The 14,183-nt window shown below is 34.6% G+C and overlaps 1 pseudogene; it reads right to left on the bottom strand.

Annotated features, from left to right (window-relative positions):
- Positions 1-157: 157 nt before the first annotated feature.
- On the bottom strand, positions 158-2,475 carry LOC138334534 (toll-like receptor 4; annotated as a pseudogene).
- Positions 2,476-14,183: the final 11,708 nt, after the last annotated feature.

The following is a 14,183-nucleotide window of genomic DNA, read 5'->3' as shown; positions in this document are numbered from 1 at the left end:
CTGCTAACCATCTTAGAATAAAAATATTCAATATACATGGACAAAATATAAGATACATATACATATAAATAGTTTTATGCTGATAAATCAATTACAAACATTTAAATGAAAGAAAAACATATTACAATAACATTAATTTTAAATAATAAGAGCGACGTCATGCCATTTGAATATATATTTGTTCATTATATAGTTTGACTCCGATACAAGTGTAGACATAAAAATGTCCTTTTTTCTTTGGATACGTTTTGCTAATTTTTTCCCAAAACCTGCTCTTAGCCTTCGCCATTTTTTCCAATGTGGTGTTACTGTCATTTGGCCAATTTAAAGGACGAAAAATATCCCAGTTTTTTCGAATAAGTTTTGGAAATTCGCTCTCTTTTTGATATCGTTTAACAAAATAATGATATTCATATTTTCTCTTCCATCACGAAATGAGTATTCATAAGTTAATCTCATAGTAAATGTTGTCCATTCCCGTTCTAAAGAAGCATAGCTAACAACAAATAAAGTTTGATGTGATGAGTCTATAGCGTCCATGATGTTATCAGCTATGTCATGGCCTAGTATCAAATCTTTATCCTCACAGATAAATTCAATTTCATTCTTTTGCAACCAAGGTAATAGGTTGTTCTTCATCCATGTAGAGTCTTCGTCGCAATAGGATATATAAATATCATTTTTGTTTTTCGAAGTTTCTATAGGATTGCGGCACATCACTCGTAACCACACACCACGTCGCCATGCCTCTCGAGTGAGGATACCGAATGCAAAGAATATCACCGTAGCACTAACAGACACGATAAGCCATGTTTGAGAAACACATTTATCCTTAAATAGATCAAAAGTTTCCAGGAAATCTCCCATCGTTACCTGAGTTCCTTCTGTAGTCACACACGAAAGAGTTTCTTTTTTGTATATCACAGTGGTAGCCTCTATCCACATAAGGAAATCCAAATTTTCACAGCTACACACAAATGGATTTCCATGTAACGTAATTTGGAAATCGTTTGATCTGGCACTAATTTTATCAAGTAATATGTATTGTGGATAGGTCTGGGTACTGAGTAGATTATCACTGATATCAATATTCTCTAAAACTGTTAAATCATAAAATAGATGTGTAGGGATCTGATCCAAGAGATTTCCGGAAAGGTTCAAATACTTGAGAGAGTCCTTCTGATCTGCAAACAGTTGACTATGTAAAATCTGCAGTTTGTTTGATGAAATATCGACGAAAGAAAGATGATTAAGTCCCTTGAATATAGCTGGTACGTTCGAACCTAAGATACTTCCGATTCTACATTTCCTTGCAGTAAGTCTAGATAGATTAGGAATTTCTGAAAACGAATTTGGATGCACTTCTGAACAGTCGACTCCTGATATGTCCAATTCCTTCAAATGGACAAGCCCTTTGATAACTGCATATGCACATCTCGGATGTTGAACAGAATAGCCCAAATTCAATACTTTAAGATTATTACTGCCTATAGTTAAGTTCAGAAATGAACCTGAAATTCCACTATAAGAAATATCTATACTAGTCAGATTCTGTGGTAAGAAGACAATTTGTTCTGCTAATAAAATGCTTCGTTTCCCGAAAACTTTCACCTGAGAATGTTTCGCGTACAAATGAATTAACGAACGGAACAACACTAACAGAGGAAGAGACTGTGGTAAATAGAACATGTTTTTTGACATATCTAACTCCTCAATGCAGGTTTTAGTTGTCCCATGCCGTCACGGCATCTGTTCCCATGGTTGATATAGCGTTACCGATCATATGGATTTTCCTGGCACATATTCTTCCAAGGTTAAACATATCCGATTTTCTAAGGTCAACACCTGTAGTATATTTATATCGGAATCCACGAATATATCAATGAATCCATCGCTCTTCCTCTTATTCCGTAAAGACCACGAAGTGCATCATGAATAGTCACTCCGGTGCCTGTATTTCTCAATGTTAACGTGGTAAGATTGCCAAAAGGAGAAAGGAAACTGGTTTGTATTTTTTCGGAAAGGTGCTATGATACTGAGTTCCTTTACATCTGATGTGGCGAGCCCGTCGAATGATGAATTCAATAACGATATGCCACCTATTCCTCTAGAAGAAAGATGCAATTTTCTTAAATTCGTTTGGTTAATTATCCATTTCTCAAACAGAAAACCATCAAAAATGTCTATCGAAAGATATCCAAGATTTGAAATGGTTGACAAAGTCTGTTCTGGGTATATCTTTTTTATATGAAAGTTATTTCTTTCAATTTTTAATGTCTTTAGCCTTTTCAGAGTTTCGAAGACATTCACATCTAAAGAGAATTGTTCTAAGTTGTTGTCCGTGAGATCAAGGTACTCAAAATTACGGACGTTATCGAATGCTCCAGACGTGATTCTCTCCAGTTTGTTTCTTTGAAGATACAGTATCGTTAACAGTGGAAGATCCGGAAATGAATCCCGTACTAGAGAAGTCATATCAGTGCAACTTAGATCCAAACTAGTCGTGTTTGACGGTTAATCCTTAGGTACAACAAGCAGACGACATCCGGAACATATCACGTGACTCTTCTCTTGAAAGTGTGATATCTTACAGCAAACCGGAAGCGAAACTAGAAAATGAAATATATCATTAATTAATTATCTTTCAAACTCACGATCTTATTTATATGTTTATGATATTTCAGAGATCACTAAACTATACAAAAGTGTGTTGTTAGTTTGCAATATTACAAATACAATTAATTATATTTCATATAATATTTCCGTACATAGCTTTTTTCATATTATATTTTAAATTACTGTAAACATGGAAATTTTCGCGGGTTGTTAGTTTCGCTCTTTCTGTTAGTAAACTATTCGCGCCGCGATCTAATGATATTCGCGTAGATTATAAGAAAACGTTTAGTTGTCTCCTTGATGCATGTTTGACCTCTATAGATTCTAACGGGTCATTGTAGAGTATAGTGCATAATATGCATATATAAAGTTTGAAATACATATAAGTTCAGTGCTACGAAAATTAACGAAAAATTGTCCCTTTAGTCTGACCAATTTGACTCGTGTTTTTTATACATAACTGCCGTGCAGCTACCCTTGACTACCCCTACTACAACTGGCCGCAGGTCTAATTGGATGTATAAGATTAACGTTTGACGGAGAAGGTGTAATCATCAGTCTTTTGTTCAAAAAGGTTCATGGTATTATTTGTATATATTTACATTTCCGTTTTCACTTCGCTACCTTACCAACTGCAATAGTCGTTTACCCTTGCGTAAACGCAGTGGTTGCCACGCAAGACTACACACACCGAAACACTGACTTCCGCAATTAGTGTGAATGCGCATTCGATTAGATCTATTGTGTCTGGATATTGGGACAAGTCTGAGTGTACAGTAAAATGAATGTTCCCTGAATGTTCCTCAATAAACTGCTTGAGTACTTTTCGCCATAAAAAAGAAAACGGAATGATTAGTGGTAAATTCAATCCGTCTCGTGTCGATTCCCACGTATATTGATTTTAAATGTTTTTGATACATTTTTACTTTCTATTAGTTTTCTATTTATGAAAAAGCAAAAAAGGAATAATTTGGTGATAGAAATTTACGTCAATACCACATAGCATAGTACGCATAGTATATAAAATGATTCAACGGTAAAAAAGTAAAGTTATAGAATAAAAGTTTCACTTTCACTATGTGACACACTTATTGAATGTAAGAATGTAATGTAAAGTTAGAAAAAATAAAAAAAAAAAATGCTAAGTTTAAGGAATTTTGAAAAATAGATCCACTGGCGACACATTTATTGAATCTGTAAATGAATAAACAATGGCTAAATTCTGGGTTATGCTATTTAACCTCAATAGTTGAATATATCTAATTTTTACCTGAAATTTGCCATACTCAAGTAAAGAAAGCCCAGACTACGGTGTACGAAATTCATTGAATATCAATCTTCTGGATTGTGAAATAACCTCAGTAAAGAATGGGCGGATAAACCACCTACTTAACTGTTTACACTCGGGTTAGGTACGACTAAGAGAGGTCGATGTGGCAAATATACAGCCATTTTGAAGTGAAACAAACTTTCACAGCGAGTTTTTAAACGTCGACACATTTATATTACCTCGACATGATGTAGGTTATATAAATCTGCTATGCGATCAGTGGAGGTTATAAGTGGAGCTCACCTGAAACATGTTCTTTCCGATGACGATCAAAGCAATAAAGTCTTCCGAGTGGATGGTATGCACTTCGATGTAGTTAACTACAAACTTAAACATTTTCGAGCTGATTTTCGGTATAAATAATTGCAGTATTTAGGTTATTATTAGGTTTTATTAGTCTTCACCACAATATGTCACGATAAAATATCACTGACAAAATATCTGCTGTAAATTTTGTAACAACACTATCACATGAGCCGGAGTGATGGGACAGGATGGGTCACATGGCCATATTCATATAAACAATTTCTTGTTTGTGAAACGTAGCATGCACGGTATCTGGAAGCACGGACTAGCCTACACATAAATCTAAATCGTTGTTAGAGAGTCGTTGTGCGTGACAATGCAAAATTAAATCGGTTGAAAATTAGTTTTGGAATACAATATATTTACCTCAAGGTTCCCTAATAGGTTCAAAAATATTGGTATCAATGTCAATAAAATATATAATCTTTATTTGTACAATAAGTCTAAATTCCAGGATATTCTTTTAACCTTTTTAATGCCGAGATCGAATTTACGAGATTTGACTGGTTGGCTATATGGTGCTCAGATTATTTGAAATGTCTGTCATCAAACCTTTTGTTATTTTTTAAACGTCGAGGAGGAGGAGGGCTGATTAGGACTGACTTAGTTGTAGAAATATTCAGGATAGCAATTACATTGATACTTAAAATACGAACTGTTCTTGATATATTATGGATTGACATTCAAATTAATTTTTTCCTATTCAGTGACATTTTCTATCAAAGTGTCAGTTTAGAGTTAATCAAGAATCAAAATCATCGGGAAAACCGAATTTGTTGACTTGCAGCTGATAGCAACGATTAAACACCAATTATTGAGATTCCAGAGCCCGATTTAAAGTAAAAACATCATTATGTGTATAATAATTAACTTTAGCTGCTAAATGTCTAACACAATTTTGAAATCATACTTTGTTTGCCATTAAAACACAAAGGAGGCATTTGACTCGCTTGAAATTTAGAATAATGTCATGTTTAAAGATGCTTCACCGCCCGATAGTGATGTAAATAATACTCATCATTTGAACAATAATGCTGGTGATTAATTTCATGAAAATCTATGTGTAAGAAAGACAACAAAGGTGTACGAAATAGAATACGCATTCAATACTTATAAAACATAGAGCCATTGACTTTTTATTCGTGGACAAAAGATTATTTAGTTTTATCATTTCCTTTATTGTATATATTATAAGAAGTTGAAAGATGGTATTGGTGTAAAGTAAGTAACTTTTTAAGTGAAGAAAATACAAATTGCGTCTGCTTCTGTTATTGATACTGCGTCAGTGGTGTAGCATCGTTCAATGAAAAATTGATGTAAAGGGGTTATGAGGTAGAGCTGAATAACAGTATCACTATACATAAATAGATTGGTTGACCATGGTAGCAAAAATAGAGGCCCTGATTGGTTGAAAATTTGGATAATTTTAGATCTAAGTGTAAATAATTAGCACATATGGATAATAACGATATACTGAATAATATAATTAATATAATGTTATTGAAATACTTTAATTTTTGCAATGGTTAATGAACTATTTAAAAGTTTTAATGAGGGCAATAAATATAAAAAATGTAAAATAAAACAAAAATGTGTTAAAATGGTGGACACAGGGGGTCCCCTTGACACATACTTTGAGTGGTAATTAGAAAAACATCAATTAAGCCCTTTATTGACTTTTTTTATGATAAAAGGAAAAAGTAGATAAAATGTACACAATTGATGCATCATTTGTGAAATACATTAAAAAAATCCAAAAGGGTCCAAGGAGGCCTGTACAATGGTCAACATAAAAGCTGTCCACTAGATGTGTAATGACAGGGTTCACTTTTCATCCTAAAACGGGTGTCAATATCATGTTTTATGTTTGTCAAACTGTATTATGTTTGGAAGAGTATATATACATACTTACATAATATGTTCACAACTATGTATGTCCAAAATGTAATTAATAAAATAATGGCTACATTTTAAAGAGAGAAACATGTCGAAATTTCGGGTGCTACAGTCAAAATTGCCTATAAGGACCGTCTGAATTAAGCGACTGCCTGTCTTAAATGACCAATATTTTTTCCTTCCGACGTACTGTTATAATACCTTTTCGAATGAAAGCGACTGTCTGTTCTTACGCGACAAGCGCGACTATGATCAAGGTACTACCTGACTATCGAATTTCGCTATGTATAAGGCGACCTTATCAAATGCCGGAATGTCACAGTCGATACACTCTTGACCTCTTGCGGATTCACGTCTGTTACGAGATGAAGTGAACACAGCTCACTTGGGACGCTTTTTGCGCCATTATTGTTGTTTTAAGTGTACAGTTTCAGACGTACGTACGTAGTATAGCTTCGCCTAAACGAAAAAGTTTTTACTTTAAACGACAAGATCGAAGCAATCGAATTACAAAGATGCGGGTCTAAACCGGTCCCACAAGGTATATTATTCTGCATGTCAATTATTAACAAAGGTAATTAACCCACTTGCAGTCTTGAGAGCACCAAAATATTTTCTTAAAAGTTGTACTTGTTACTTGAATTAAAAATTTTGAAAATATAAAAAAAAAGTGCAATTTGTCGTCTAAACGTCATAATATGCACAAGGTATATTTTTAGTAACGTTACGAAATGAAATGACTGCACTAATTAAGAAAATTGGAGCTTGGGGGCTGATTTTGCAACTCCATCTTTAAAAGGCAACTCCAGTCATTTGTAATGTCGATGTCATGAAAGACAGCCTTTTATCTAAACACAAAACCAGTTTCAAATTCCTTTGATACTTCATCTCAAATGTCCCTTAATTATTCTCGTTCTGTCCTACTTATGGTTTATTTACAAATGTGAAATTAAGCGGCGTGCTGGCAGCTACCGTAACACGGACTTGAAAAGCTTCCTGGTATACAATATAACATGGCGGACAACAAAGCTCCTACTTACGTGTATGTTATACTACTGCGGACCTTCCTTCCTCGGGTAAGTGAGGATTTGTATGTTGTAAATTAACACAGATTATCTTAGACTATTTTTACAGTGGTTAAGTCACACAGAACAGGAGAAACCAGCATCTAAATTCGACACACAATTTAATATATATATTACTACTATATAACAGATAGTTTACAATATCTGAACGAAAATGATTGTTTTGAGAGAGTAAATACAAAATTGAAACTATTTTTAGAAAAAAGGAGCGGGTTAAATATCCATTAAAATAACCCAGGCACGCGAATTATAAGTGGTCAACAATCATTCAAAGTGTAATAAAGAGTCTCACTCTTGATAATAATTCCAATCAAACCACTTACCATGCACATTCAACCTATAATTTCATTCTGATACAATCAATTGTATATATAGTTTTGATACTACACTTCAAAAATAATGTAGGAAAGTTTTATATCCAGAAATAATCCAAAATTCAGTATTTAAAGCAAACACACGAAACAAGAACGAAATAGATGCATTTCTGGGTTTTCCCATGACGAAAGCATGTTTTACCCTGACCTATTTTCACTGTTATGACTGTTTGAGGAGTATTGATTACATGGTTACAGGTGTTTATATTAAAAACTCCTATAGTAATATCGTAGTATCATAATATATAACAGGTCGAAAAATCCACAATTTTTATATCAAAAGTGAGGTTCATAACTGCATGTCTTAAGCCTGTCTATACCCAATGTCATGAGAAAAAAAAGTACGTTCTATAGTTCTGAATAACCATTTACGGATGGAAGCGGCATTTTACCTTGGTTTATTTAAACCATAAGGTACTAGATATGATTTATCAACCAAGTAGCACCCCTGGTCAAGGCCTTATTATACGTGTCATCATCGATGTATCGAGTAGTTTTTATATTAAATTAATTTGACCAACCTAGTAGGTTACCTAAAATAATGACGTTTGTAAGTACTTTTTAATTAACTGCAGTATTTACAAGACTTGACTAACCCCTTACTGTATTTACAAAATATGAACAGGCTGCAAGAGTATCGCAAATCTATACAATTTCAATACTGTATGCTTGCTATCAATTTATTTTATCCATGTATTTCGTACTGAATGTCACACCATCTTCAAAAAACAAAGCTAAATAGTTTGTATTTCAATAATTTATGTAATCACCTCACTCATTAATATAATTATCAATATTTTCAAATGGTTTTTTATAACCATTTAGATGCACTTCCGGTTTGGCTGTAACAACCATTGAAATGTCTGAAGATGACCCACTGTGGATTATTGTTACCGGATGTCGTGTCTGCTTGGTGTATCCTAAGTATGGATTATACCGTCGACAAATACAATTCAGTTTTGGATCTAAGTAACAATAATCTAGCTTCACTAGAACGGCATACACGTTTCACGCGAGATACTTCAAATATAAAAGATATTGTAGTCTTCACAAAGAAGATAAACGATGTAAGGAGATCACATCGGAAGCATTCGATACACGTTCACTAAATATTGAGAAACTTGATCTCACCGGACAACAAATTAGAACAATTTTTCACATTGATATGAATGTCTTCGAAATTCTGAAAAAAGCTAAAGACAGTAATATAATTCCTGGTGTAACAACTTTCATATTAGTAAAGTAGTATAATCAAGAAAACATAGGAAAAAATATATCCATTACGATGACATTTCATGCAATCTTCTTTGTCCTTGTTATGGATATCTTTGAGGGATTTGTGTTTAGAAGCGGATTTTGGAATCAACCATATTTACAACACTTATACCTATTCCCTTGTACAAGGCAATGGTACCGTGACTTTGTTAAACGATTCATTTGAGGGTCCTGAGCCAAAAGATCAAAATTATAAAAGTACTAAATATCAACATGCAGCCCTTTCCGAAAGATGAAACTAACACACTTTGCTTACATTCGGAAATATTATCAAATTGAAACTGGGGGGAAAATATAGCATAACACTACTTGACTATCCATGATGCCTCTTGAGGGACTTTACAGCGAGATCAGAGGAAGAACAATGGATTCACTTTCAAATTCATAGGGTCTTCGATATCTCGATTTTACCACCCCCCCCCCCCGATGAGGGGTCTAAGGGAAATCAGAGATATGTTTTACCCTGGGAACAATTTGTGTAAAGAAAAATTTATATCTTGATCACACACGTTTTATGCTATTTCAACAATAGGCATAGATGGAAATGACCGCGCACTGGGCTTCTAAAACAATCATTAAGGAATTAGATTTGTCAAAAAAAATGTATCTATAGTTGCCCACAACCACCTAACTATATTGGGGCTTTTCCGTTCATTAAACTCGCCTACTAGTAAGACACACTGCGATGAAAAATTTCTTCGAAAGCGGGAGTACCTTTATGAGAGAAAAAGAACAGTTTACTTTAACACCACAAATCTTACAGAATGTTATACATAGTTGACAATCCGTCTATCAGGATTATCAAATAGAAAATATTACTATGAGCAAAACAATAACCTGACTGTGGTTGAAGATAGGTTAATCCTAAGAATTTTAGGTGAAGTGAATATGGACTTTATCAGAAGGACTGGGACCACTTAAGAGGAACTTGACATGACTGTAATCGACTGTTCGGAAGTAAACTCCAAATATGTTTGCAGAAACGCCTCTTCTGTCTCCGCTGACTGTCCAGGGCAAATGTAAATATCGAACTCACGTCCTTAGTCTGAACATATAAACCTTCAAATATTTTAAAGGACTTCAATCGATCTGTTCTTTAGTGAAGTTTCCTACAAAATAAACCCTGCATTTCATACATCAACATCTGTTAAACAGACACAGGAGAGAGAACACTCTTAAACATAACTAACCTTCGTCTAGACGAAATCTCACATGGACCGGATTCCTACCAAAGATTGATAACACATAATTTAACTGTACACACAGAGAATACATTCTGATATATTCAGCTATAAATTCCATTAGTTACATTAAATTTATTCCCATTTATACTTTTATTATGATGAAAATTTAAACAATTAAATCGAGAAACGATTTCCAAATTATTTTACATGGGGAAGATCCTTTAGTATGTGTAACTCGTGCATCTCATTTAGTATTATCAATATCCGTGGGTAGAGAGCCACTGATGTGAACATCTATATAACAAAAGACGAGAAACTATTATATGTTAATGACACTTCACAGGACTTTGATGAACTGATGTTTACCGAGATAGGCATGAATTCCTAGGAAAATTATCGATCAATTCAAAGAACATGAGTTTTTCTTGAAACATAGGCTTATCGTTTTACTGAGTTACTATAAACAAATTGATTTGTCAATCGTGCTTGTTATTCCTATAAGAAGAGAGGCGTGGTGCGACGGTAGTAGTGTGTATTACGATTGTTGTTGTCGTCATCCGATGGAAGATACAAAGATCTCACAAATGACATCTATATCTCATATTGCCGAAGAAGATTCCGGGAGTTATGCTAGGTGAGAGATTTAACTCAGCACAGTTGTGCGGTTTGATGAGAAAACAAATTGAATATTGCTAGTAGGAAGATAAACGTTGTTTCAACCAGGACGAGACCATAGGCTTTGACTAACACATTACATTGAACGCCATAGTCTCCTCTCGTCCAAACATGGTATTTGTTGTTAGTTTTGCATTAATCTAGGAAACGTGAGTGGCTACTTTTCACCATTGAGGTTAACTTGTAGATTATTCATACGTGTTGGAACGTAGAGAAATATGACATATGTCTTCTATTTTGTTAAAACGTTATAAAAAATGAGCTGAATTCCCATAAACTTAACACGGATCAATACTGGTCCAACCTCATCTGTACTTTAAGTGATGAGCGCAAATAAAAGTAATATATATCTATGTGGTAGCAAATTGCCAGTCGATCACAAAACCGCACTGGGAGAAAATGTGTCGGGACTAGTATTGTAAGACAGACTATGGTGTGACATGCAATTGTGAACATTGAAACCAGGATGTCATCTTTAGTAACGTAGGGAAATTTTATGTTTAGTGGACCGAGTGATTAATGCAAAATTCAAGATTATTTTTTAATGTAAAATGGGTACTTTAAGTCTCAAAACCATACAACGCAGTCATCTTGGTAAACGAGGCAAAAAAAATATTTTTTAATCCTGAATTGCATTTGCTTCAGTATAATTATTTAATTAGACATAACAATAAGCAGAAGTGTTGTGTTAAAAAGAGATTATGAGTCATATATTTGTTCTATCATTGTACTAGGAAACGCTTATTTATTAGCGACATAGTAGGGCAAAGAAGGGCTACCAAATCACGGTGAAAAATGGTGTTATTATATCCAGTATAATTTCTAATGAAATAGAAAAATAAAATCTCCCTTACCAAAATCGCTCTGTATGCGGAAGACTATTAATAGTAATATTATAGGAATCCTAAAAATTCCTCCCGACCAGCTATCATTTTTGGTCAATTTTACGCTTAAGGGCTAAGCCTCACAGCGTATTGGTTTTGCCTACAGCGATACAACGAAAATACCGGAAATACCCTTTCGACTACGACACCACCTAGCGTGAAAAAGTATTACAACTCAGGTCCAAAAAAATCCGCTTTCTAAAGAAGCAAATATGCTGTCATAGTGTAATTATGATTGCATGAAAAAAAATCTGTAGTATTTCCTTAAGTGTTATAGTTTCAAAAATGTGTCCAAAGCTATAATATCATTGTCTATTAATGGAAAATAGTGAGAATAATTTGCATGAATGATAGCGATCGATGACCTAAATTCTCGCCAATCATTTGCATATATGATGAACTTCTAGTTTAGATAACACTAAATAAAGTAATTGACAGGATTTAAGTATGTATAAGTAGGGTTGATATGGGTACTAAATTTTGTCCTCGTGTACCCGAATTTAAGTATCCGATCCGTACCTAGGTACTCGACATGTATTTCTACAGTATGTGAACGTATTCCTATGTGAACGTATCAACTTCGTTAGTTAGCTTAGTGGTACAATTTATCGATGTTGTTTGGGGCGATCTTCAGATGGAGCAAATTTCAATGTAATCATAATGAAATGTGAGATATTTATTCTCCAATACTGCAAATGGCATTGGTATATCAATTTAATATCAATCGGTAACATCATACAATCGTAATGAACAAGCTGACAGAGCCCAGAGAATGTCCGTGACAGATGTTGTTTGCCTCACATGCGCAACAGGAAGTACAAAAGAGTGACGTAGTCTTCATTTGGATAGCCTCATACCGATAGTGAAAGTAAACATGTGCGCCATTCATGATCATTTCTCCGATCATGGGAAATAAGAATTGCAACAATATGTTGCTTGTGAACATGTCGTTAGCAGATGAAGTGTCATCAGTTGTGAGTAAAACAGAACAAAAGAGTGCTATTTTGTACTTCTTATTACTGAATTTTACGTTTACACAGACATCTAACACTCAGTATCAGTATGTTTCCTATTTTGACGGATGCCCGGCCGGGAAGCCTACACATGTTTCCTACGTGTTATTTTGACGGGTACCCGGGTACTTCCCCAACACGACCCGTGTGGCAATAATCAAGGCCTACAACATTCCATTCGTATTTGGACACAGAAACAGCAGAAATCGTAAGTGTTCATTTGTGTGTTTTCGTTTTGCTTATACCTGTCTACAGTAAATAAATTACACATGAAGTGAACCTACGTGTCTCTGTATATTTCTGCTAACGTATGTGATATAGATGTTTCATTTTATATTACAAGAACAAGAACATTACTTTATATTTTGGAGTAGTTTCCTTTTCAAATTCGAAGTTGACAAAAATTAAATGCTAGCATTATTTTCTAATTTTATGACATACGATTTAATGCATGTAAGTCAGTAGGTGCAACAGATTTAATTTGCCAAATTGTCCATATATATACCGTGGTAATGGAGTGTCACATCACAAAACATAACGGTATTTAGGATTTTGAAAAGTGTGTAACATACATGACAATGAATTAGCATATTGATGTGATCAATTAATATATAGCTACTGTTGTAGAGGAAAAGATATCACCTTCTGACTGACTTTCAGTCAAAAGGTGATATCTTTTCCGCTACAACAGTAGCTAATCAATATAGAGATACAATTGTAGAGGGATTGGACTGGGTCGATCATCGGTGATCAGGTAGCTCAGTCGGTAGAGCACTCGACTAGTGTTCGGAGGGTCTCGAGTTCGAATCCCGGTCTGGCCGTTACATTTTCTCCTCTCCTGTTACAGAATTGACGTCCAACTATATAACCCACGGTGGTGGTGTTTGGAAGGGTCTCGTATGTCTTCGGGGGCGAAGACTTCGAGAAAGGAGGGAGGAGTGTAGCGGGATTGGACTGGGTCGATCATCGGTGACCAGGTAGCTCAGTCGGTAGAGCACTCGGCTAGTGTTCTGAGGGTCCCGGGTTCGAATCCCGGTCTGGCCGCTACATTTTCTCCTCTCCTGTTACACAATCATCATGCATACACAATACATTTTGTACATGTATATATGTACATACCGTAATATACATGTGTATATATGAAGTTTAAGAGACAAGTGTAATCACTAATAAGGCTAGATTTTATTAAGACAATTATTATCTCTGATTTAAATATTTGCTAGTCATCCACAGCAGACTCAAAATGTTGAAGAATTGAGATTATCAAGAAGCAGTGAAATAATACCGGGCATATATTAACTAGCTGCAATGGCAGATATATAAAGCTCTAGACAACTTGGTCGTCAGATCTAGGGTTATAATTCTGTCCAATTGACCGTAGTGTTGCAAAACATCTAATGATGAACATGACATAATTAGCGGACTGCAGGTTTCAAGTAAATTTGCAATTGAACAAATTTACGGTATGTAAAAACATATCAAAATGCATACGTTCAGATGGACATGTATCACTAAATAGTAACTACATGTACCGGTAAAATAAAA

The sequence above is a fragment of the Argopecten irradians genome, chromosome 11, assembly GCF_041381155.1.
Source record: "Argopecten irradians isolate NY chromosome 11, Ai_NY, whole genome shotgun sequence".
Lineage (NCBI taxonomy): Eukaryota > Metazoa > Mollusca > Bivalvia > Pectinida > Pectinidae > Argopecten > Argopecten irradians.
Note: the sequence above shows the minus strand (reverse complement) of the source record. Positions and strands in the feature narration are given on the sequence as shown.